This window comes from Podarcis liolepis (genome assembly GCF_965112155.1).
Source record: "Podarcis liolepis genome assembly, chromosome: W".
NCBI lineage: Eukaryota > Metazoa > Chordata > Lepidosauria > Squamata > Lacertidae > Podarcis > Podarcis liolepis.
In genome coordinates, this window is record NC_139568.1 from 35,871,417 (window position 1) to 35,896,028 (window position 24,612).

The following is a 24,612-nucleotide window of genomic DNA, read 5'->3' on the forward strand; positions in this document are numbered from 1 at the left end:
CAGTCTGATTGGTCCTAGAACAATAGGCTCCAAAATGCAGCAGTCTAATTGGTCCTAGAACAATAGGATTCAGAATGCAGCAGTCTGATTGGTCCTAGAACAATGCAGCAGTATGATTGGTTGGCAGGAGCCACCCAATCCAGCTCCAGATAGAAGTGAATCCACAACCTGACTGGCCTACAGGAGAATTCCGTAATTAGCCAATCACGTGCAGCCCATTGTGTAAATAATATATATAAAGCAGATACTTTGAGGGGACTTCCATTCCCTCCTCACCACCATGAGCTGAATAAAGAGCATGAAATCCACTCTCGACTCTGAGTATATTTCAATTGGGTTGAAAGTCTCAATTTCAACAGAAAGTCATCTGACCATCAGAGGGCAAGCAGAAACTTAATACTCCCTCCATCCTTCCTCCTATGACTAGGCGGACAATGACCTTTTAACACACTGAAAGCTCCCAAGTCCAAAAGGTGTGAAGGGGGCCAACTCCCACTTGCACGGGCAAAGGCACTTTATCTGCGACTGGTGCCACCCACCCAAGCCACTGTTTGAACGGCTGAGATGTAGGAAACATCACAATATCATACTCTGGGAAGGTACTGTCAGTACAGGACTGGACCAGAGCAGGCAGTCTGAATTGTCAACCATTTTGCATTCTATATTCCCTATCTTTTAAACAACCCTCGTTTGTTGCGGTTGTTGCGGCAGTTTTGCGGCTCTTAAAAGCCAGAAGGGTACTAGCAGCAGGACCAACCTACACCCCTCAGCTGTTTAGAACCTTCCTTAGGCACAATTTATGCATGATCTTTGTTTTGCAGCCTTTTCAGAGCATGAGGTTAATCCCCTGTTCTCCTTGTTTTCCTAAAGAAAATGAGATTTTCAATGTTTCTGGGGGGGTTTCAAAAATTTTTATTGATTTTCCAGCTCCGAGACAGAGCACTCTGCATTTTTTGCCATTTGGGTGCAATCAAACTGCAGATTCTGAACTACACATGGGCTGATACCCCGGGATGCACCACTGAATTGTTCTTCAAAAATCTGTGCTTTCTTATTTCTTCACCTTTTTGTTTCCTCATCGTCTTTTACAAAGGAAATGGGGCTGCTGCAGTTGGACAGGTGCCTTACTTGGTCATATGGCCCAAATGGTTGGAGGCCCATGGTCTTAAAACTTAAGACATGCCTGCAAGGAGGTGTGGGCCAGCTCTGACACAGAGCACGGTGCATTTTCTGCCACGTGGGTGCAATCAAACTGCAGAATCTGAACTACACGTGGGCTGATACCCCGGGATGCACCACTGAATTGTTCTTCAAAAATCTGGGGGTACACCACCTAAGCTTTGAGCTACCTCTCCAATAGTGACCCATCAACACCAAACAGTTTGTCGTTGGCTTCCTTGGCATAGTTCTTCAAGTAGGAGGCTTCCTTAGCAAAGTAAACAGTAGCAAAGTAAACTGCGCTATTAACGGACAAGGCCAAGCAGGCGTTAAAGATGTCTGTGCAAATAGGCTTTATCCAGGACGCTCCTGTGCCATGGAAAAGGTCTCTGTCCAAGGAGGTCTGGTCCTCTACTGAGTGTATCTGGGAAATGCGCCTCTTCTGCCTTCTGATAGGCTACACCTGAAAAGAGCCACTTCTGCCACTGTGAAAGCTGAGCTCTCTTGAGGTGGTAGGAGGACCCATGCAGCAGGATAAAGCCCACAATAAACACCGAGAGGATCCTCTCCTGTGAGGGCTACAGTGGGAAGGGATGGAGCAAGAAACCATAAACAGTGTGCAGTAAAGGTAAATGTTTGTAAAACGATCCTGAGAATTTGTTGGGCTGCAGACTTAGGCAAATTTGGGCTGAGGCAAAAAAAAGTCCTGAAAACCATTCTCTTAGAGTTAGTTTTTCCATTATTAATGCCTTAGTTTCATACTTGGATGCTTCATATATAGTTAGTGCGGATGACTAAAGTATACCTGATGATTACTTAGAGGTGCTTAGCTTTCCTTTAAAGCAAATAATGGGTACAATGATGGAGTTTTCTGCTTCTCACAATTCCTTTGTCAGCTGAGTTTCTTCCAAACCTCTAATCTATTTTTGAAAAGAGTCTTGGTAATAGTAATAATAAGCAATAATGGGAATATTGTTGGCTCTGTACCGTGCCATGCTAATGAGTACTCCTTTTTATTTTAATGTTTTCTTGTTTAAGGAGAAATATATTAGTTTGCTCCCTTCCTTGCTAACTTTCCTGCTGTGGAATTCTTGAAAACTGGCAAATTTTAGCCATTAAACAGGAACTTTGCATAGAAAGCATGTATTAACAATATCCCCAATCTTCCCTAGGCAGCATGGCCAGTGGTCAAGGATGATGGGGACTGGCCTCCAGAGGACCAAAGATTCTCCATTCCTGGTGCAGGTAGAAGAATTGTAATTATTCCACCACAGGGAAAAATAATACATAGTGTGTGTGTGTGTGTGTGTCACAATTCATCATGCTGTTTTGTGTCAACATAAGCTGAGTTCTTTTCTATTCTTGCTGGATGTTCAAGAAACTGCCAGTGTAACGAGATGTCACACACAAGGATGTCAACTCTTAGTGAAGCTGTTGAGAGCGTTTCAATTTTAGAGGGTGGTTGAAGGCAAAAATTGGGAGACTTCATAGTGAAAATGGAGCGAATGCCCACCTTTTAAATTTGTTTTTAAAATAACGTTTCTATCTGTCAGATTGAAGAGCATCTTGAAAACATGACTGCCATGAACAAGCACACAAGCAGCTAATAATGCAAACAGCAAGACTCTCTATATGGTTTGTCTCCCGCCTCTCAATGGCTCTTTAACTAACCTTTTGATTTGGGGTCCTTTGTATGACACCATATGCAGCTTTATTATTTGGATCTGAACAGGATGCAGGTACCTTTCCCTTTCAAGATATTGTGTGATAATTTTACTTTTATTTAAGTAGAAACTGCTTTACCAGTCTGATGCTGGGGTCACACAAACCCCAATTAGATGGTGGTGGTGATGTTTGAAAGATTTGCTTGACTGACCCCAAATTAATATAAAGAGGATGAAATTGTCTTGAGGAAGATTGTTGATTGTACAGGGGTAGAAGTATACAGGAATGATGTATGGGGGGGGGGGTCAGAGTTGTCGAGCAGCAGTCCTTTACTGAGCCTGTCAGGCCCCACCACAACCCAGGTAAAGAGAAGCAGGGCAGGGCCCTTCAGGCTATCAGCAGGTCAGTCCTGGGCAACAGCAGCAGCAGCGGTTTGAAATTTCAGAAAATAAATTGATACTTTCCCCCCTAATGTACATATTTTTCAAGATTCAAAAAGCAAGAGAATAAGAATTGGGTCGCTATCCATGGCCGCTTCTTAAGACCAAAGAGAAGCAGAAAGACCAGACGCCTCCACCGCCCTCACTTCCGATTGGACGCTGTGCCAATGACACATTTGTTGACTTTTCTGGCCAAGCGGATGGTATGTTGCACGGAATTTCATATTGGTAAAAAGTAATGTTGTCCAATGTTATATGATATCATTATATGATACGAGTCCCAATCTTCCTTTAACGCACTCACCAAGGCCTCTCATTACCTGGAACATTAATGATCCAGGCTCACTCCCAAATAGGAGATGGGTTTGGAAAGAATTTAAAAGAGACAGAAAGAGATTTTAATTCAGGAAATTCACCAGAGGAGCTACCGTTGATTTTTGCGCATATTTCCTAAGCACAAAAAAGGTTGTGTTTTGTATTTCTTAGTTCCTAGCACACTCCCCAGTCCTATATGCCTGTCTGCAGAGTTAGTTTCACTCATGCTGTCAGGTGACTAAGTTTGCCCTGACTCTCTTCAATTTCCCTGGCATTGGTGCTCTATGGCCAAAGGATGCTGCTTCTTGCATCTGTTCACTCACTGTAGTAATGACCGCTCCCCGCTTAAAACGGGGGGCGCCCTTTGCGGGGACGCGTGCAGCCCCTAGATCTGGAGCGGCCCCAACAGCATAGGCTTGGCTTTTCCTTCCCTCAGGTGGGATACCTGGAGGTCTCCGCCTACCTCAGTCAGTTGTCCAATCCCACCTGGGGGAAGCGTTGCCAAGGAGACCAGGCCAGGTAGGGGAGGGATTACCTGCCCACACAATAGAGGGAGGATCTTACCTAGGAATCCTCACTTGGCTCCAGAGCTTCTCCCACCCTACCCACCCTCAGTTAATGTCTTATTTTGCAGGTTAACTTTTCTTCACAGGTATGCGGGCGCTGCTACGTTAAGGTCGCTGTTAAAGGGCCGGAAAGGAATTTCCCTGCATTGGCAGGTTTCGCCTTTCCCGTAGCAAAACGTCACAACTTTGGCGGTATCAGGCCTTGGGCGGAATCCTTTTGTCCATCTTCCTCGTGCGGCGGCGATACCAGGGTTCCCCGTTAAAGGGGTTTTCTGAAGGGAGGCTTTGGCCGTACACCGAAAGGTCGTCATTGCTCTCTCCTGCGGCGGCGGCGTTACGGGGGCGGCCATCTCTGCTTGAACATATGTTCTCCAGAGCCGGCCCATCCCCCCCCCCCCACACACACTGGATAACCCTAATGCTCCCTAGGTCCCCGGCTGGGGACCGGGGAGGGAGAACGCCCAATGCCTGAGCCAAGGTCTACCCACATTTGAAATTTAATAAAGTTGTGGCCAATTTAATCCCATAGCACGTTGTCTTGAGTCGTTATTCCACATGACGGGGGGACCGTGCAGGATCTGGGGACTCCGCCTGTCCACGCAATGTCAACTTTCCCCACTTAGGCAAGTTAGAACCAGGGCTTTTTCTCAGCTGGAACTTGCTCGAACAGATCCAGCACCTCTCAGGTGGGCACCATTAGAGAACAAGGGAAGTGTTTGTGAATTCTGGCACTTTTTTAAAAATAGAAAAAATATTAAACGCGTAACAAAACATGAAGCTGAAATATATTGACCAGACACAATTTCAACGAGTGTCAGAGCTGCTTCCAGATCCTAGCTCACAGAGGATCACGCTAGCCAGCGATCATTAAGTAAAAGTCTTTATTGAGTTACAGTTTCCATTCTCAAGCTGCTGCGTGCAACTCTACGTCTAGTGGCTAGATCGGCGAAGCTCCGTCTGAGTCTCCGCCCCTTGTGCACCAACTTAATATCCTAGCCCTGCTCCACCTTTTCCGCCTGACTGTTCTCCTCTGGGTCCCTCTACCCCCCGGGGTCTCTTCCTTCCTGGATTCTTCTGACGCCGACCCCCCGGACCCTCCTGTCTCCTTGCGCCGGGCTTTAGGACCTGGCTCTCTTTCAGGGCTGCCCACTGCGTCACTTTCCTGTGCATTTGAACTTGGCGCGCGCGCCCAACTTTCCACTTTCCGTCTGACCGTTTCCTCGCTCCCCGATGGAGGTGTGGCCACTCCTGACTCGTGCCCTCCCTCCTGTTGTGAGCTGCCAGCGCTTGCCCCCTGGCTCCCTTCCTCTTCCCTGCTCTCTGGCGGTGACGCTGGTCCCGATTTCCAACTGCTCTCCTCTGAGTCCCCTCTGGCTCTATCTTCCTGGGGTGCCCCCCTAGACTCCCCCCTTGCCCTGGCCACTGGTGCTCCTTTCTGTGAATCTTCTGATTCACTGGAAAGACTCGGAGATCTCGGGTCGACTTCATCACTCATCTTTTCTTCTGCCTCCTCCCCTTCGCTCTCTGTTTCCTCCCTTGCCCTTGCCTCTGCTCCTGAAGCCCTGACATCCATCCCCCCCTCGAAGCCCCCCATTCCCCCCTCCCCTCCTTCCGGTGCGGGAGCTGGGTGCTGCTGTGTCAAAGGGACGAACGTCGGATATCGTTCGCTTCCCATGGCGGGCCTCCATCTGAAGTCTCCCGGGTCTTCCTCCCTGCTCTCGTCGACGACGGTCACCTCCGCTTCCATCTCTGTGCCGCCGTGCTCGAAACCAGGGTCGTCCCCGAAAACGTCCATGTCCGTCTCTCCCTCACTTCCTCCTGGCGGCGTTGCTCGTCCTGGACCTTCCAGCCACTTCCTGCGCCACTGCTCCTCTGGTCTATCGTCCCACCAATACAAGGGTTCTGAGGCAGATCCCGAGGGTGACCCCTCCGGGGAACGGACGTCTCGTGTCGGGTCCTCGTCCGAGTCGAACCCCCGGAACGTGCTGGCCGAAAGCGTGGGCGTGAAAAGCCAGTCGTCGAAAAAGTCTGCTGGCATTGGTCTATGTGGGAAGAGGGCATGAAACTCGTCTTTGAGCAGAGGTTCGTCCAAGGCGTAGCCCGGCACCCAGCTGTTCGCACTGGCCGGGGTGCCCTCCTTGGCGAGAAAGTATTCTACCCCCTCTTCCCCCCATCTGGAGTCCAAAATCTCCGTGGCTTCGTTGATGCGCTCCTCCTGTGCCACTCCCGCGTGCCCGGTTCTGTCTCTGAACGGACTCGGTGCCGTTCCGGGTTCCTGAAACCTGTGCGGTGCCTTGTAGGGAGTGAGCACCGATCTGTGGAACACCGGATGCATTCTGGAACCCTCCGGAAGCGCCAGCCTGAAAGCTACCGGGTTGACCTGCTCTTCGACTTGGTAGGGCCCCAGTTGCTTATGCCCTAGTTTCTTCTTGGCCAACGACCTGGCCGGCACTGCGTGGGCTGCTAACCAGACCCAGTCTCCCACGTGGATCTCTTCGCCAACCCTTCTGTGTTTGTCCGCTTGTACCTTGTATGCGTGCTTGGCCAGCTCCAGGTGGCGCCGCAGCTGATCGTGGACTTCCTGCAACTCCGACGCGAACGCATCTGCTGTCTGCGGCTCCCCCTCCCCCAGTCTTTCCAGTCCCGGGAAGGTTCTGGGGTGCCTCCCGTTGTTGGCGAAGAACGGCGTGACCCCCGTGGACATGTGCTTCGTGTTGTTGTAGGCGAACTCGGCGAGCGGCAGGTAATCCACCCACGTCGCAGGCTGTTGATTTGCATAACATCTCAGGTACTGCTGCATGATGGCATTGACCCGCTCCGCTTGCCCGTTGGTCTGCGGGTGTCTCGCCAACGCCAGGTTGATCTTGACGTTCAGGAAGCCCATCAGCTTCTGCCAGAAATTCGAGATGAACTGCCGCCCCCGGTCGGACAGAATAGACCGTGGCAGACCGTGAACCTTGAACACGTGGTCTATGAACAGTTTGGCGGTTTGCTCCGCCGTGGCCACCTTAGCACACGGAATGAAATGTGCCATCTTGGAAAACAAGTCCACCACCACCAGCACTGCCGTCTTGCCCCTCGAGCTGGGCAGATCCGTGACAAAGTCCAGGGCCACCCTCTCCCATGGTTCGACCGGAGTTTGCAGCGGTTCCAACAGTCCGGCCGGCGGTCTGTGCACTGGCTTGGCCCTCTGGCAGGTGTCACACCTCGCCACGTAGTCCGCGACCTCCCCTCTCATTCCGGGCCACCAGAAATCCCTGGCGACTAATTCCACCGTCTTCTCCTTGCCAAAGTGCCCGGCAGTGGGCGCGTCGTGCAGCTGCTGCAGCACCTTGGCGCGAAGTTCGTCTCCCGGCACGTAGATGGCCCCTTTACGGATGAGCAATCCATCTCTTAGCTGGAAACCGTCGGTCGCTGCCTTGCCCCTTTGCAGCTCTGCCATCTTTGCTTGCGCGAAGGAGTCATCCTGCAACGCTCGTCGCACCGCCTCCAGGTCCACGGTTGCCGCGGCGCACGCCCACACTGTTGGTGCGAAGATGTGCATGGCGGCCGCTGGCGTTGCGTCCTCCAGATACTGTGGCTTACGGGAGAGAGCGTCCGCCATGATGTTGGTGTCCCCCGGGACATACTCTATTCGGAAGTCGAAGTTCGCAAAGAACTCAGCCCAACGTATCTGCCTCTGGTTCAGGAACTGTGCCGTGCGCCAGTGCTCCAGATTCTTGTGGTCCGTGCAAACCTGCACCGTGTGCTTGGCGCCGATCAGGAAGTGCCTCCACGCTTTGAACGCTGCATGAATGGCCAGCAACTCCCTGTCCCAGATGGTGTAGTTCTGCTCGGACTTGCTGAGCTTCCTGGAGTAAAACGCTCCCGGCCGCCAAACCCCCTGCGGGTCTTTCTGCAGCAGGACCGCCCCCACGGCTCTGTCCGAGGCGTCTGTCTCCACCCTCATCGGCCTGCTGGGGTCGACATGCAGCAGCTGCTCTTCCGACGCGAAGAGACGCTTGAGTGCCTGAAAGGACTGCTCCGCCTGCTCTGTCCAGATGAACTTCTTTTTCTTGGAGCTAAGCGTGTCCGTGATGGCCGCTGTCTGCATAGCGAAGCCCTTGATAAACTTGCGATAGAAGTTCGCAAAGCCGACAAACCGTTGGACCTCCTTCCGGTTGCGTGGGCTTTTCCAATCCAACACCGCTCGAACCTTGGCGCTGTCCATGGCGAGCCCCTTGTCAGACAACTTGTAGCCCAGAAAATCCACCTCAGTCACGTCGAATTGGCACTTCTCCAGCTTGGCGTAGAGCCTATGCTGCTTTAGCCTGCTCAGCACTTCCTTGACGTGTCTGTCATGCTCCTGCTGCGATTCCGAAAAGATCAGGATGTCATCTAAGAAACAGACGCACGTCTTGTAGAGAAGTCCCGCCAACACGTGATGCATGAATGCTTGAAAAACGTGGGAGCCATTTTGCAATCCAAAAGGCATAACTCTATATTCGTAGGTGCCCAGTGGCGTGAACATGGCTGTCTTCCACTCATCTCCTTCCCGCATGCGAATGAGGTTGTACGCCCCTCGCAGGTCTAACTTGGTGAACACGCTGCCCTTCCGCACCTTTGCTAGGAGGTCGTCGATTCGGGACATGGGGAAGTCCGATGGCTTGGTCACACTGTTTAAGATGCGATAGTCCACTACAAGTCTTTTTTGGGGCGTGTCCCGCTTCTTAACAAAGAATACAGGACTGCCCCCCGCTGCCTTGGACTCCCGGATGAAACCGCGCTCCAAATTATGATCTATGAACTCTTTGAGTTCTTGCAGTTCGTCCTCTGACATGGAATACAGCTTCCCTTTAGGCAGCGCCGCCCCCGGCAGCAGGTCAATTTTGCAGTCATATGGTCTGTGAGGGGGTAGCCTGTCTGCCTCCTTCTCGCAGAAAACTTCCAAAAATTCTGCGTACTTGTGGGGAATCGCTTGCAGCGTGCCTAGCAGCAGCTTTGACTCCTCTTCCTCTCCTTCCTGCCGGGGCACGATGCAGTGTTCAGCACAAAAGGAAGAGCCGAAGGTCAGCTGCCTCTGGTACCAAGCCAGCGTTGGGCTGTGCTTGTCCAGCCAACTCATGCCCAATACAATGGGCGTGTCCGATAGTTGAGTGACGTTGAAGCTGATGATTTCCCTGTGATTCCCAAGTCGCATCACCATTGGTGGCGTCTGCTTCACCACTTGCCCCCCGAGCAGCTCCCTGCCATCCACCGTGACAACCTGTAGGGGCAGTGTGGCCGGCAGCAACTGTATAGCGTGCCGGTCGACAAAGTCCTGCCCTATAAAGTCCGCATTGCTGCCTGAGTCAATGGTGATTGGCACGTCCATGGTGATTCCATTGGGCAGCTGGAGCGATGCGGTGAGCCTCACTACTGGTTTGGGCGGGAGGGGGTTCACGGGCTGTAAAATCTCTGGGGACTGCGTCACTAACACGTCTGGCTGGGCCCCAGTGCCTTTTCCTCCAGCCAGACTGCGTCGTTTCCCTGCTGTGGTTCTCCTTGCTGCGTTGCTGCAGTCACCATTGCTGAGGCTGCAGTGTGCTTGCGGAGCCTCCGGGGACACTCTTTCGCCATATGCCCTGGCTCCTCACATATGTAACACTTCCTGTTCCCTCTAGGAGGCTTCGCTGTCACTGTTGTCGGTGCTAGGGCTCTGGCTGCTGACTGAGCCCTTGCGCTTCCAACCTCCATAGGTTCCGCTCCCCCTCCTGGCGGAGGCGTGGATTGTGCACGCGCTGCTTCTCTGGGAAGGAAGGAGGAGCCCCTGGCTGGTTCGCGCCCTCCACGCCCTTCGTCCCTGCTCCACGGACGTTCTTCCAGCCGCACCCCCACCGCCAGCGCCCTCTGAACGACCTCCTGCGTGGTCCGGGGTCTCTCCCCCCTCGCAATTTCATCTTTAACCGAGCCGTGCAATCCCTCCCAAAACAGGTCTCTTACAGGAGCCGAATCTCTGTCCCATTCCAGGGCACTGACCAAAGCGAAAAAGCGGGCATGGTACTGCCTTACGCTGGCCCTCCCTTGCTTCAGTCCATGTATCTGCTGCCGAGCAAGATCCACGTCAATGCTTGATAAAAAACACCCATCCATCGCTTTAATAAAGGCATTCGCATTTTGGAGCGCCGGATCATTATCCCTCCACAAATTGCGCAGCCATGCTTTAGCATCCCCATGCAAATGGGACATGATGAATCCCACTTTCTCTTGCTCATCTCTAAAGTCTTTATTCAGCAGTTGCAGTGCGCACATTACGTCTGCTCTAAAGTTGGGATACTGTTGCAGGTTCCCATCGAAGTGAGAGACCAGACCGCCTGTTCGTCTCGCCAACCCAATTCCCTCCTGTCTGGGTGTCAGTTGCCCTTGCTTCGTAAGCACTTCCAACCTGACCTGGAGATCCCTGTAGGCGGCAGCTGCGTCCTCCTCTCTCTTCCTGGATGCAAGAGCCTCGGCATTCAGTTGTGACACTGCTTCTCTGAGTTCCGCTATCTGCTGCTCAGCCGTCATGTCGGCTGCCGTTCGTGAGCTCGCTAGTAGGCACCTGCTTCTCTCCTCTCCTCGAGGCTGTAGATGCCCACAATTTGCGGACGGAGCTTACTGTCAGAGCTGCTTCCAGATCCTAGCTCACAGAGGATCACGCTAGCCAGCGATCATTAAGTAAAAGTCTTTATTGAGTTACAGTTTCCATTCTCAAGCTGCTGCGTGCAACTCTACGTCTAGTGGCTAGATCGGCGAAGCTCCGTCTGAGTCTCCGCCCCTTGTGCACCAACTTAATATCCTAGCCCTGCTCCACCTTTTCCGCCTGACTGTTCTCCTCTGGGTCCCTCTACCCCCGGGGTCTCTTCCTTCCTGGATTCTTCTGACGCCGACCCCCCGGACCCTCCTGTCTCCTTGCGCCGGGCTTTAGGACCTGGCTCTCTTTCAGGGCTGCCCACTGCGTCACTTTCCTGTGCATTTGAACTTGGCGCGCGCGCCCAACTTTCCACTTTCCGTCTGACCGTTTCCTCGCTCCCCGATGGAGGTGTGGCCACTCCTGACTCGTGCCCTCCCTCCTGTTGTGAGCTGCCAGCGCTTGCCCCCTGGCTCCCTTCCTCTTCCCTGCTCTCTGGCGGTGACGCTGGTCCCGATTTCCAACTGCTCTCCTCTGAGTCCCCTCTGGCTCTATCTTCCTGGGGTGCCCCCCTAGACTCCCCCCTTGCCCTGGCCACTGGTGCTCCTTTCTGTGAATCTTCTGATTCACTGGAAAGACTCGGAGATCTCGGGTCGTCGTCATCACTCATCTTTTCTTCTGCCTCCTCCCCTTCGCTCTCTGTTTCCTCCCTTGCCCTTGCCTCTGCTCCTGAACCCCTGACAACGAGTAACAGGTTTTTTTTAATAATTCACATATGTAGTAAAAAGGTGCCATCATGCCATTCTGTGAGCTATGTTAAAATAGCATGCATATCTGCAGCAAAGCAAAAGGGAAAAGTGCCCCATTTCTGCTTTCAGTTGTATATTAGGAATCAGTTTTGTGATCTTTATGATACAAAAAGCTAACCATTTTTTTTTAAGCAGCAACCCAAATATAACTATGAAACAAAAGGTATCAAGAACTATACAACCACTTTTCAAAGCCCCCCAACCAACTCACACCAATCGAATGGCTCCTGGTTCTCTTTCCTCATTCCTTAAATAGCCTTGGTCAACCCATAGAGTGGGCCTCATCTTTCCTAGTTTCCTTGCCTCTCCTCTCCTCTCCCCGGGAGAACTGTCCTAATTCTGTTCCCCAAAACTTCTTAAAACTGAAGATAGAAAGATGCTGTTGGGACAAAGCCAGAGCAGTAGTAACTGCTTGATTGCTTCCATGCCATGTTGTCTTCTGAAGTTTGAATTAAGTTATCTTTGCAAATAATGAGGATTAGGCTGATATGACTATGGAAGATCATAGCTACAGTCCTGTATGACATTAGGCTGTTCAAAGTCAATAGGACTGAAGCAGCTTCTGAACTGTATGCAGGGCTGAAGCCGTTTTCTTTTCCCTCAGAAAGTCTTAAATTAGCAGTTGACTCATTGCTGCTGTAGCAGGACTAAAGAATGGATTTCAGTTTGGAGAGGATAATGACGTCTGCCAAAACTGTCCCTTTTAGTTTAAAGAAAATAAGGCTATCCTAAATTACATGATGCAGGAATTCTAAGAACCCAAGTCAAGCTTTTATTTTTTAAAAAGCAAAGTACTAGAAAATATATGGTAATTATGAAACTTAAGTTTAATATATTATTTTCCACTGGTGTTTGGACTGACCTGCCAGGGAAATATGGAATACTCCTGCCCCCCCCCCCCCAGAGTTCAGCTGAAACTGCAGGATGTTCTAAGTCTCTGATGTCACAAGTCTGATCAGTAGGAAACTGGGATGGAAAAGAAGATGGCGGCTGTAACAACTTCTCCTTCGTGAACCCTCCGGATTACAAACCTTTTATTGCCTTTTATAGCCTTTTACAGCCGTCTTTATAGCTGTTTTTATTTGACTTTTAAATTATTTTACCTCTGTTGGAAGTTTTTAATCGTTTCACTTCTATGGTTGGCCTGTCGGGGCCATATACGTATCAACAAGGATATTCAAACCCCCTGCTGAGAAAGCCTGCTGCTGATTAGTAACGCCGCCTTGAAGACTGGGTTATGTTGAGCAGTGGACGAGGAGTAGCAGAGGAGTTGCGTCCATAAAGATAAGTTCTCTTTTATCTCTTTTATCTCCGTTTACCTCTACTTTGAACCTCCGTAGTTAGTGAGACAGCGACAGATGGGTCATGGCAAGCGACCAAGATCTGCTGAGAAAAGTTGTTCACCTCCAAGAGTAAAGCAGTCAAAGCTTGAATCTCCCCCACCATCTACTAACAATAACAGCAAAACGGAGCAAGTAATTGTTTCTGCGGTCGAAACATACAACCGCTTTTGGCCTCTGCATGATCAAGGAGAGTTGGAAAAGCTAGCTGATCCAGTGGGGGATGGAAGCCATAGGGAAACCCTCCTCCCTGATACCTTAATTACACCTCCGTCACTGAAACGGGAAGCATTAGGGCAAACTGCCCATGAATTAGTACCTGATCAAATACAACTGGTAATCAGGACTTTAAGCTTCATCTTCAAGAAATTGGAGGGGATTTCTTCGTCATTGAATAAACTTACACGGGCCTTTCTAGCTCATCTACCTTCCTCAACTGAGCTATCTAATTTGCATCAATCTCCTGTGCAGCTTGTGAGTACCTTAAAGAGACAACTTGACCAGAAATCTCTCCTTAAGGGCTCAAGATGCAGGCTACCACTGCCCCAAAGGAATAAGCAATCCTTGATTTTTCAACCTAATAAAATATGTCTATCCATTTTTTCCCGTGACGCCCCCAGACTTAGGTGGAATAACCTGATGATGGCTAAAGGGTACCTACGTGATTTGTTAAATATTCCTTTTTCCCGGATAGATCTTCTATCTGTAGTACCCCTAAATGCCACGCCCTGGCCAAGGAAATTTATGCTCTCCTTCCAGTCTGCAAGGATCCCACATCTTCTTGCAAGACAAAAAGATCGGCTGGCACCCTGGGAGATTGTAACAACAAGAGTCTTTAAGGACACGAGTGTTAAACCTCTTTTTCCCAACATTTTAACCGGCTATGAACGCCCGTTTCCTTCCTCTGTCCCTATAATAAAGGGAAAAACACCTAGCCGGGTACCCCCTGTTCCACCTGCGACCGCAAGTGACCATCTAGCTAAGCTGAGGAGTGATCCAATTGCAAGCGGAGATTGGAATATCCCTGAAGAGAGAAATCTTATCTCCTCTTATGGAAAACTCCCTTCGGAAGAACAGCAGGCTATTCTCGATAGATTGGATCTACTCAAACAAAGACTCCTATCGCAAGGGGACCCCTCTATGCCGATGAGAGAGGAGAGCAGGTGCTCCACGTCCCACAAGGCGTCTCCATCAAATACCTTGATAATCTCTCAACCTGTTACTTTGTTATCCCCTACTGATCTGAATCAGCAGTCACCTGTTGAACAACAGCACCATTCTACCGTGGAGGAAGTTGATAAACTCAATACTCCCGTTTCAGACCTTATGTCCAATCAAAATATGGAGGTTGATGATTCCTTTGCCTCAATGCCTGAGCTAGAATCATCCCTGCCTGAAGATCACCAGGAAATGACTACGCATGCACCATCCCCACGTTCACGTCCTTCTATACATCTGCGTGATAATTCTTCTCCATCTGCGCAGCAACTACAAGTGATGGCTGGAACACCTCTTAGCGCTACCCTGGTTAAGAATGACAACTCCGACGGACGGATCTACTAGTATAGCCCATCAAAGACTTGCTACTACTCACCTCAATGAACAGCATCCAACCTCACCAACTTTGCCTAATTCTTCCTCCCCGGCAAAACCCTTCCTGCCTGTTAATGTTACCAAATCATGGATTCAATCAACACAGAAGAAGACCTTATCCACACAAACTAAAATTACCGATTTTCTTATAGGTCCTCGTTCTACCTCCAAGAACCCATTAAACAACTCAAAGTGACAATTACCAGGACAGCACAAGGACCCGACATTATCAATACTTAGCTGGAACATCGCTGGTTGGAGAACCAAAAAATCAGACCCCGAATTCAGGAAGTACATAAACTCATTTAATATCATTCTATTCCAAGAAACGTGGGATGAGGAAGAGATTATCATAGATGGCTTCGATCTTCTAACACTTCCGGCCTCCCCTTCCTTGAAAGGAGGTCGCCCCAAAGGGGGTCTTTTGATTGGGATCTCACTCCAACTTCGCGCCAAATTCACTCTGGTACGGGCTTCCCCGCCTTTTGCTCTATCTGGACTGATCACAGAAGGGAAGTCCTCATTACTAATTACTAATGTTTATCTCCCCCCCGAAGGCTCAGCACCTGATCTTGATTGGAGATGGGAATCATTTGAAAATCACCTATTTATTTATTTATTTATTTATTTACGGCTATTAGCCCATAAAATCACCTATTGTCATGTCATACCAAATGCCCTAACTCGTATTCCTTAATTGGGGGAGATTTTAATGCTCGTATTGCCACTAATTGGGACCTACTAACCAAGTCCAAATGGTGGACTCCCCCATGTTTGGACAACTTTGACTTGGAACATACCAGAATTAGAACTTCAAAGGACAACAGAGTAAACAAAGCAGGAGTGACCCTTTACCAAATGGCCATTCGCTTGAATCTAGTATTCTTGAACGGCACCTTCCCCCCCGATATACCGGGGGAGTTCACTCACCTGGGACCAACATCTAACAGTGTTATCGATTACTTCTTGATCTCCGCAAATTTGGCCGTTAATGTACTTTCCTTCCAAGTTGAAAATCAACATTTCAGTGATCACCTCCCAGTAGTGACCACTTTGTCATTGTTCCGGCGCCAGAAGGACTATAAACACCCAGTCCTTCTGGAAACCTCATCATCGGTCCAAATAAGAGGGATCAAATGGTCGGAGGCTGTGGCCCAAAAATACCAGGATTTTTTCCATAGGGAAATCACTGCCTATCTACCTCAAATAACTACTGATTTACAAGATTCCAATTCGGTTTTGAAACTTTTTAACCTTCTTACAACAAACCTTACCACTTTTTTTACATCACCTCCTCAAAAGGCGAAAGTGGCGCATTGCAGTGCTGGGGCCCCTTGGTTTAACACCTCTTGCAAACAAGCAAGATCCCTTCTTCGTTCCATCTATAATGAATACAAAAACTCTAATGCCCAAGCTCTACCATCCTCCTATTTACAAGCCAAAAGAGCATACAAACAGACTTTAAAGCTGGCCAAACGCGAGTGGCATCAAAAGCGTTGGCGAGCCTTGATAGCGGCCTCTAGATCCCGCAGACCACAGGAATTTTGGGCTCTGATAAACATAAGAGGAAGGAAGTACCCACTGACGATTATCCCTGCGCCCACATGGGAAAAATTCTTGAGTAAATATTTCTCCTTGGCAGAGGAATCCAACTCATCCACGGAATTCCGAGCCGACCATCTACCTTTGTGGCCCTCTACCGACCCAGACCTGATAATGGACTTGATATTAGATCTGAAAACGGGCAAAGCCCCCGGGCCGGATCTAGTCCCTGCTGAGGCTATTGTTGCGCAACCGAGGTGGTGGGCTGAAATTCTGGCCAAAGTCTTTGACGCAATTAATTCTACGGGGCTTATCCCTAGGTCATGGAAGGAGGCCGTGATCGTGCCAGTCCATAAAAAGGGTCCCCCTGCTGACCCGGAGAACTATCGGAACATCAGCCTTTTGTCTATCATCGGGAAAATCTATGCAAAATTTTTGCTGTCTAAGCTGTCTCATTGGGCAAACGACTCAAATCTGATTGGCCATGAGCAAGCGGGCTTTAGGAACAATTACTTGACCTCTGACCATATGGTAATTATGTATCATCTTGCCAGAAAATATTCTGCCCCGAGGCGGGGGCGCCTATGCGTCGCTTTCATAGACCTAAAGGCCGCCTTCGACAGTATCCCAAGAAACTGTCTATGGAAGAAACTAGAGAGATGGGGCATAGATAGAAGACTGTTATGGCTTATAACCCAATTACACCACGGGTCGTCGGCTAGAGTGAGACTCACACCGGCGGGAAACCTATCCAACGAGGTCCCAATAAATAGAGGTGTGCGCCAAGGCTGCATTTTGGCTCCACTCCTCTTCAACCTGTTTATTAGCGATATGAAGCTCTTTCTGAATGAGTCTCAAGCCAACATTCATGCCCCCCACCTAGCCGATTTTCGCTGCCCTTTGCTCCTATACGCCGATGATGCAGCGATCCTTTCCTACTCTAGAGTCGGTTTATGCAGAGCTCTAAAGATTTTTGCGGCTTATTGCAAACTCAACCATCTGACAATTAATCATGGGAAATCTAAAGTCCTGGTCTTTACCAGGTCTCGGAAAACTTACAGCTGGAAGTTAGATGGAGTCCAATTAGAACAGGTTTTCAAATTTAAATACCTGGGAGTCTTTTTTCACTACAACCTAAGCTGGAAGCCACAGATACAGTATTTACTAAACAAAGGGGAAACAATACTTTATGCTCTACTCCAATTTTTTGCGGCTGACGGAGCCTCCCACATCCCCTCTGCATTGAAGGTATACCACGCAAAAGTGGTTTCCACCCTCTGCTATGCTGCCCCGCTCTGGGCCCCTGGGTCCAATTTAACATCGCTGGAGACATTGCAGAATCAGTTTCTCCGTCGCCTCCTGAAACTCCCCATGTGTGTGAGCAACGCAGCCATACGTCTGGAGTTAAGGATTGCAACATTGGAGACTGTCATCTGGAAGCGAGTCTTTGGCTATTGGCTGTCCAGCTGGCATAGGCTTCCCGACCATTACCTTTTTCAGTGCCTCTGGCGGGACAAATTTGTTAATCCGTGGGTAGGAAAAATCCATGCCAAACTTCTGAGCATCGGAATTTCCCCAGCGGACTCCCTAAAGATGAACTTACGCTCAGCTAAAAGCCTCATTGAGCAAAGATTAGCAGACATTGAAAATCAACACAACCTTGCCAGAGGTGGGGGTGTCTGCTCCCCCAGGTATCACGGAATAACCCCACCACTTGACCTTCCATCATACATGTCATCTCTTTCATCAGTACCACACCGACTTGCATTTATTCGTGCAAGGTTCAATGTCCTTCCATCGAACCTGCTGAGCCACAGATTTTCCAAGGGTTTGGTGTCTCCGCTATGCGTGTGTGATGGGAAAACTGTTGAATCTCTTCCACATATAATGTTCAACTGTCCCCTACATAGCATAGCCAGGACTAAATTCCTGGGCCCTGCTTTACTGCGCTTGGTTAGCAGGCCTGTTGAGTCACACGCCGCACTGCTTTTGCAGGATACAGATCCTTCTGTTACTCTGCAGGTGGCGAGATTCCTGAATGCGGTTATCTCACACGCAAAAACCACCAAAAAACAACAACAACATCAAAATCTAATCGGACAGTTATGATGAGAGTGCATGTCGGATCTCGTCTTCAGTTTTCCTTTTCTGTGAACCGTCCCTTGGAGCTCTCCGGGCCACATCCTGTTATTTGGCTCTGCCCAATGACCCACCCTTGCATCGCAGTGCTCACCTTCTGTTGTCAGATATTTCGGTTTTTAAGCCTTTGTGCTTTTTTATGTTTGTACATATTTTATGGGCTAATAGCCGTAAATAAATAAATGAAATGAGGAAACTGGGATGGCTTTACTTTGTTATGTTTATGTACTGTACCATTGGCTTGTAAGTGTGCATAGTTAGGGATTTCTAGAGTACAGCAGTATTGTTGAAGACAAATTGGTAAAAAACCTCACTTGAAATAATTGTTCCAAGCTTGCGGATGGCCTGGGCTGGAAGAGGGTTTCTATAACATGGATTTTCTTGTTTCAGGGGGATTCCCCTTGAAAAATGGGTTCATTAATAATTATTTTTTTAAGTATCATTTATTTAAAAATGATATTTTTGGCCAAAGGTCAGTTGTGTCCCGCCCCCCCCCCCCGCAAGCCTCAAAGTATATAAGTGGGTCCGTTCTCACATGTGGTGTTTAAAGAGCCTGCCTTTAAGAAAGGATCCTGCAAAGAAGTCCTGTTAAAAGGTAACATGGTGTAGACTAGAGATATGGAAGACCCAGAAAAAAATTGGAAAAATTGGGGGCCTTCACATTGCTAGTGCAAAAGATCAGTGTTATGGTTGGCAATGTTAATTTGCACTTCAGTTAGAGGAATCCATGTTTTGATGAACTGTCACAGGTATGGGAAATGCAAATAGTGGGTCCCAGCAGAAGTCTTGAAATTTGTCTATCAAATTCAAAAGGCAGTAAAAAAAAAGCAACAAGAACCTCTTGGGCTGTCCATGGTGTTCCTATAGTCGAAAGGCCAGCCACCTACTTAATAGGCGAACTTTCTGTACATTTTCCCCCAAAGGAAACTAAGCTAAGGTTAGGCGTGGGATCGTGATGGAAATACTTACCTGGGAAACACACTGTGTTTGGATGGCATTGAGTTAATGAGGAATAGTACTTGGCCCCCTTCTCATTTAACTGTTCAAAACAAGAGGGCAGAGGGTTTACTTACTCTTAGTACTGCTACTTCTGCAACACAGAGATAAACACTATCTGTAGCCATGCAGATGTCGCTGGCTGTTCGAAAGCAGCAGCACCTTGAGTGAAGTAGTAGTTGAACAAAACTGATAAGCAGGGAAGTATAGGTCTTGTGATTTGAGTGCCAAGGACTTGTCGGTTTCAATTGCTCTTGCCCATTCTACACATTTTTTGCTGAGTAATTTCAGACTGCCTGAATGTTTCTTGACTGTGCTCTTCTGCCTATACATTGATCTGCCTGTAGATCAAGGCACATACTTACTCTTAATGTAAAGACCTACAAACTGCAGGATTCCTTCCTTTCACATGACTGTGTCTTGGGGGAGGGGGAGGAACAGAAAGAAGGATTGTATTAAGTGCGGCTACAGCAACAAAGCAAAATTTAGATTCCCCCCCTCCCCAAGCACTGAACTCAAAGTTGAAATGGACTATAATCTTAAGAGTAGCATTTCTTTACACTGGAAGAAACCTTTTCCACGCACGTCTGGTAAATATGTATTTCTTTAAATTGTAAACCTAATGTCAGTTGCCAGATGAGCAGCTTTTCGGAGCGCTACCGATGCGTATCTTATTTTGGTTTCCTTAAGGTGAAAAATAAAGTCTGTCAACTTAAAAAAAAAAGAAAAAAAAGAACTATACAACCACTACACCTCATTCGGAAGCTGTGCCAATGAAGTAGTTCATTTATTAACTTATTAAAAGAAAAGCCACTCCTAATATATTTTCCCTTTTTATGTTTTTAAAGTAATTTTTGTTGAGTTTTCCATTAAATCATATTCACATTTTGTTACATAATTCTATGACTTAATATATAAGAGCATCAAAATTAAACAAATGAGACAAAGATCCTTTGAGTCAGCAAACAAATGTGGGAAACTGCTGGCATGGCAGTTGAAAAAAAGACAGAAACTTAACTATGTTACCAATCTAGAGGTGGAAGGGAAAAATATCCAGAAACCAGGTGAAATTAGAAAGTGTTTCCAGAAATACTTTAAAAAGCTGTATACACAAGGGCCTGAGGAAGTGTCTGAGATGGAACGATTTTTGAAACTCAACGGCTTACCAGAATTATCTCAGGAGAAGAGATCAATCTTGAACTGTAAAATAACACAACAGGAAATTGAGGATGCCATTCAGAATATGCAGCTGGGCAAGTCTCCAGGCCCAGATGGGCTTACCTCCAAGTACTATAAGACACTAAAAGACTACTTGATTCAACCACTAATGGAGGTTTGCAATCAGATTATGGGGGGAGGAAGGGCACCGGAAACGTGGAAAGAAGCCTTCATCACATTGATACCCAAAGTGGAAACTGAAAAGACTCAACTTAGGAACTACCGTCCCATCTCACTCCTAAATGTGGATTATAAAATATTTGCAGACATTTTGGCAAGCAGATTGAAAAAGGTTTTAAATGAAGTAATTCATAAGGACCAAGCAGGCTTTCTCCCTGGTAGGCATTTGTTTGACAATACTAGGAATATTATAGATATTCTGGAACTTTTGCAAACAAATATTAACACTAAAGCAGTGTTAATTTTTATTGATGCTGAGAAGGCCTTTGACAATATTTCTTGGAAATTTATGAAGAAAAACTTGGAAGGGATGGGAGTGGGACGGGGGTTTGAAAATGGCATAGAAGCAATTTACGCAGAACAAAAAGCTAAGTTGATAGTGAACAATGTGGTGACAGAGGAGTTCCATATTGAAAAAGGAACACGCCAGGGGTGCCCCCTATCCCCCCTACTATTTATATCAGTCCTGGAGGTTTTGCTGAACATGATTAGGAGGGACCGGCAAATACAGGGGATTACGGTCGGAGTGAAACAATATAAACTGAAAGCATTTGCAGATGACTTAGTTTTAACACTACAGGAGCCAGAATCTAGTACAAAAAGAGTTTTGGAACTGATACAAGAATTTGGTCGGGTGGCAGGATTTAAGTTGAACAAACAAAAAACTAAAGTTTCGGGGAAAAACTTGACGCCTTTAGAAACAGAGGGGTTTCAGAAGGAAACAGAGTTAACTGTGGTTAAGAAAGTGAAATACCTGGGGGTAAACTTGACGCCTAAAAATTTGAATTTGTTTAAGGACAATTATGAGAAATGTTGGTCGGAAGTTAAGAAAGATTTGGAAACTTGGTCGAGATTGAAGCTTTCCTTGCTGGGCCGAATTGCTGCTGTTAAGATGAATGTTTTGCCAAAAATGTTGTTTTTATTTCAAACCTTGCAGGTCATGGACAGAGTGGAATGTTTTGGAAAGTGGCAGAGGGACATTTCAAAGTTTGTCTGGCAGGGCAAAAAGCCCCGAATAAAGTTTAAAATACTAACTGATGCAAAAGAAAGAGGGGGGTTTGCCCTGCCAGACTTAAGGTTATACTACGAAGCGGCAGCCTTCTGCTGGTTGAAAGACTGGATCTTATTAGAGAATACAGATGTCCTAGACCTGGAAGGTTTTAACAACTCGTTAGGATGGCATGCGTATTTGTGGTACGGCAAGGCAAAAACACATGGAATGTTCAAAAACCATATTGTCAGGAAAGCAATTTCTATGGTCTGGATGAAATACAAAGACTTACTTGAAAGTAAGACTCCGAGGTGGTTATCACCAGTGGAGGCTAAGGCGTGGAAAAAACCCAATATGGAGGCCGGCTGGCCGAAATATTGGGAATTAATAGAAAAAATTGATGACAATTGGAGGTTGCGGAGCTTTGAAAAATTAAAGGATAAGGTGCAAGATTGGTTTCACTATGCCCAAATCAATGAGGTTGTTAAGTTGGACAAAAAAATAGGATTCCAGGTGGAAAAATCGAAACTTGAGACAGAGTTGTTAGAACCAAAGACCAAGGTATTATCGAGAATGTATAACTTGCTGCTTAAATGGAATACACAGGATGAGACAGTTAAATCAGCCATGATAAAGTGGGCTCAAGACATTGGCTACAATATCATGTTTGAAGACTGGGAAAGGTTATGGACCACCGGTATGAAATTTACGGCGTGTAATGCCTTGAAAGAAAACATTATGAAAATGATATACAGGTGGTACATGACCCCAGTCAAGCTTGCTAAGATATACCATTTGTCTGATAACAAATGTTGGAAGTGCAAGGAGGCTGAAGAACATTCTTTCACCTTTGGTGGACCTGTCCAAGAGTGAAGGCCTTCTGGGAAATGATTTATAATGAGTTAAAAAAGGTGTTTAAGTACACCTTTCCTAAGAAACCGGAGGCCTTCCTCTTGGGCATTATGGGCCAAAAGGTGTTAAAGAAGGATAGAACGTTTTTTATGTATGCTACCACAGCAGCAAGAATTCTTATCGCCAAATATTGGAAGACTCAAGATTTGCCCACACTGGAAGAGTGGCAAACGCAACTGATTGACTATATGGAGTTGGCCGAGATGACCACCAGAGATCTGGGAGAAGAAGCAATGGAGGAGGATTGGAAAAAATTCAAGGACTATTTGCAAAAATTTTATAAGTTATATGAACTATAAAATGACGCATAACCTGAAATGTTAGCCCCAGCAATGAGAGTGCAATATATATGAAATTGGATAATATTATTGAAAGAATCAAAGTTTAAATGTTAAAAATGATAATATGTTTTGTTTTCAGAGTAAATGGATAATAAGGGATTTAAACTTAAACTGCAATTGAAAGTACAAAAGAAACACATGAAACAAGGTTACAATTTGCTGATAAATTTATTGTCAAGAATGCATTGTGCGGGAGATGTGGGGAAGTTCGATAGAAAGTTGAAATAAGCTGTTGAAAGGTTATGATTCTTTTTATCTTCTTTTCGTGTCTTTTCTTTTTCTTTTTTTTTTCTTCTGTCTGTAATTGGAAAAAAAATGCAATAAAAATTACTTAAAAAAAAATATATAAGAGCATCGACCTCTTTCTGACTTCCACATAACTTTCCATATTCTTCGCATTTCTATAAGCACTTATTTACCCTTTGTCAAATTATAATATTTCACCTTATTATCGGTAAATCAGTTCCTTATAGTTACATTACAAAACATTTCAATTCAAGCCTACAAACGTTTTCAAATGTTTACAATTTTCTTTCATAAATGTGTTCCAGTCCTTTGGAAACAGTTCGTCACGCTGATTCCGGATTATGTCTTCGAACTCCATCATCTTGAGCTGCCAGTCTTCCAGTGTTGGAAGTTCCTGCTGCTTCCATTTCTGAGCCAGAAGTGTCCTTGCAGCCATTGTGGCATACATAAACATGTTTACATCACTTTTATGTATTTCCTCACCAATTAAGCGTTATCTTCTCCGAGGCCTAAGCAATCAAGGAAGGGTTCACTTAAAGGAGGGAGAGGCACCGAGGAATGTACCTACTCAATAGTAACTCAAAATCGTTTCGATCCCCTAATTGCCCTTGAAACAACATCAAAAGATGAGGCTCCTGAGACGCTACAAATTGGAAACGCTAATGGTAATACAAATGGGGAGGGTCCCTATCCGAAGGAGGTGTTGGTAGCCGATTCTGCGGACTGCTTAGGATGTGAGCAACTCCATCTAGTAATTAGAACTCTAAACTGTATATTTAAGAAAATTGACGGCCTATCCTCTCAGCTGCATAGCCTGCAGCAAAAACTGGATGACCAGCCGGTTCAGACAGCCCAAGATGGGGCAGTAGATGTTCCATTGTGCCGGCAGAAAGCCCCACCAAACACTGATCGTATGAAGAACTGCAAATACAATCTCAACCCCTCACTGAATCGCCAATCCCTGATTCTACATCCAAGGAAGATTTCCCTAACCTTCCGGGAAAGGGATTCATGCCGCATTCAAGGCGTGGAGGCACTTCCTGATCGGAGCCAAGCACACAGTACAGGTCTGCACGGACCACAGGAATCTGGAGCACTGGCGCACGGCGCGGTTCCTGAACCAGAGGCAGATACGTTGGGCAGAGTTCTTTGCGGACTTCGACTTCCGTATAGAGTATGTCCCGGGGGACACCAACGTCATGGCGGACGCCCTATCCCATAAACCGCAATACCTCGAGGAGGCGACGCCAGCGGCGGCCATGCACATCTTCGCACCGACAGCGTGGGCGTGCGCTTCGGCGACTGTTGACCTGGAGGCGGTACGGCGTGCGTTGCAGGACGATTCCTTCGCGCGAGCGAAGATGGCAGAGGTGCACAAGGGCACGGCGGCGACCGGCGAGTTCCAGGTTCGCAATGGATTACTCCTCCGTAAAGGGGCCATCTACGTGCCGGGAGACGATCTTCGCGCCAAGGTACTGCAGCAGTTGCACGACGCGCCCACTGCCGGGCACTTTGGCACAGAGAAGACGATGG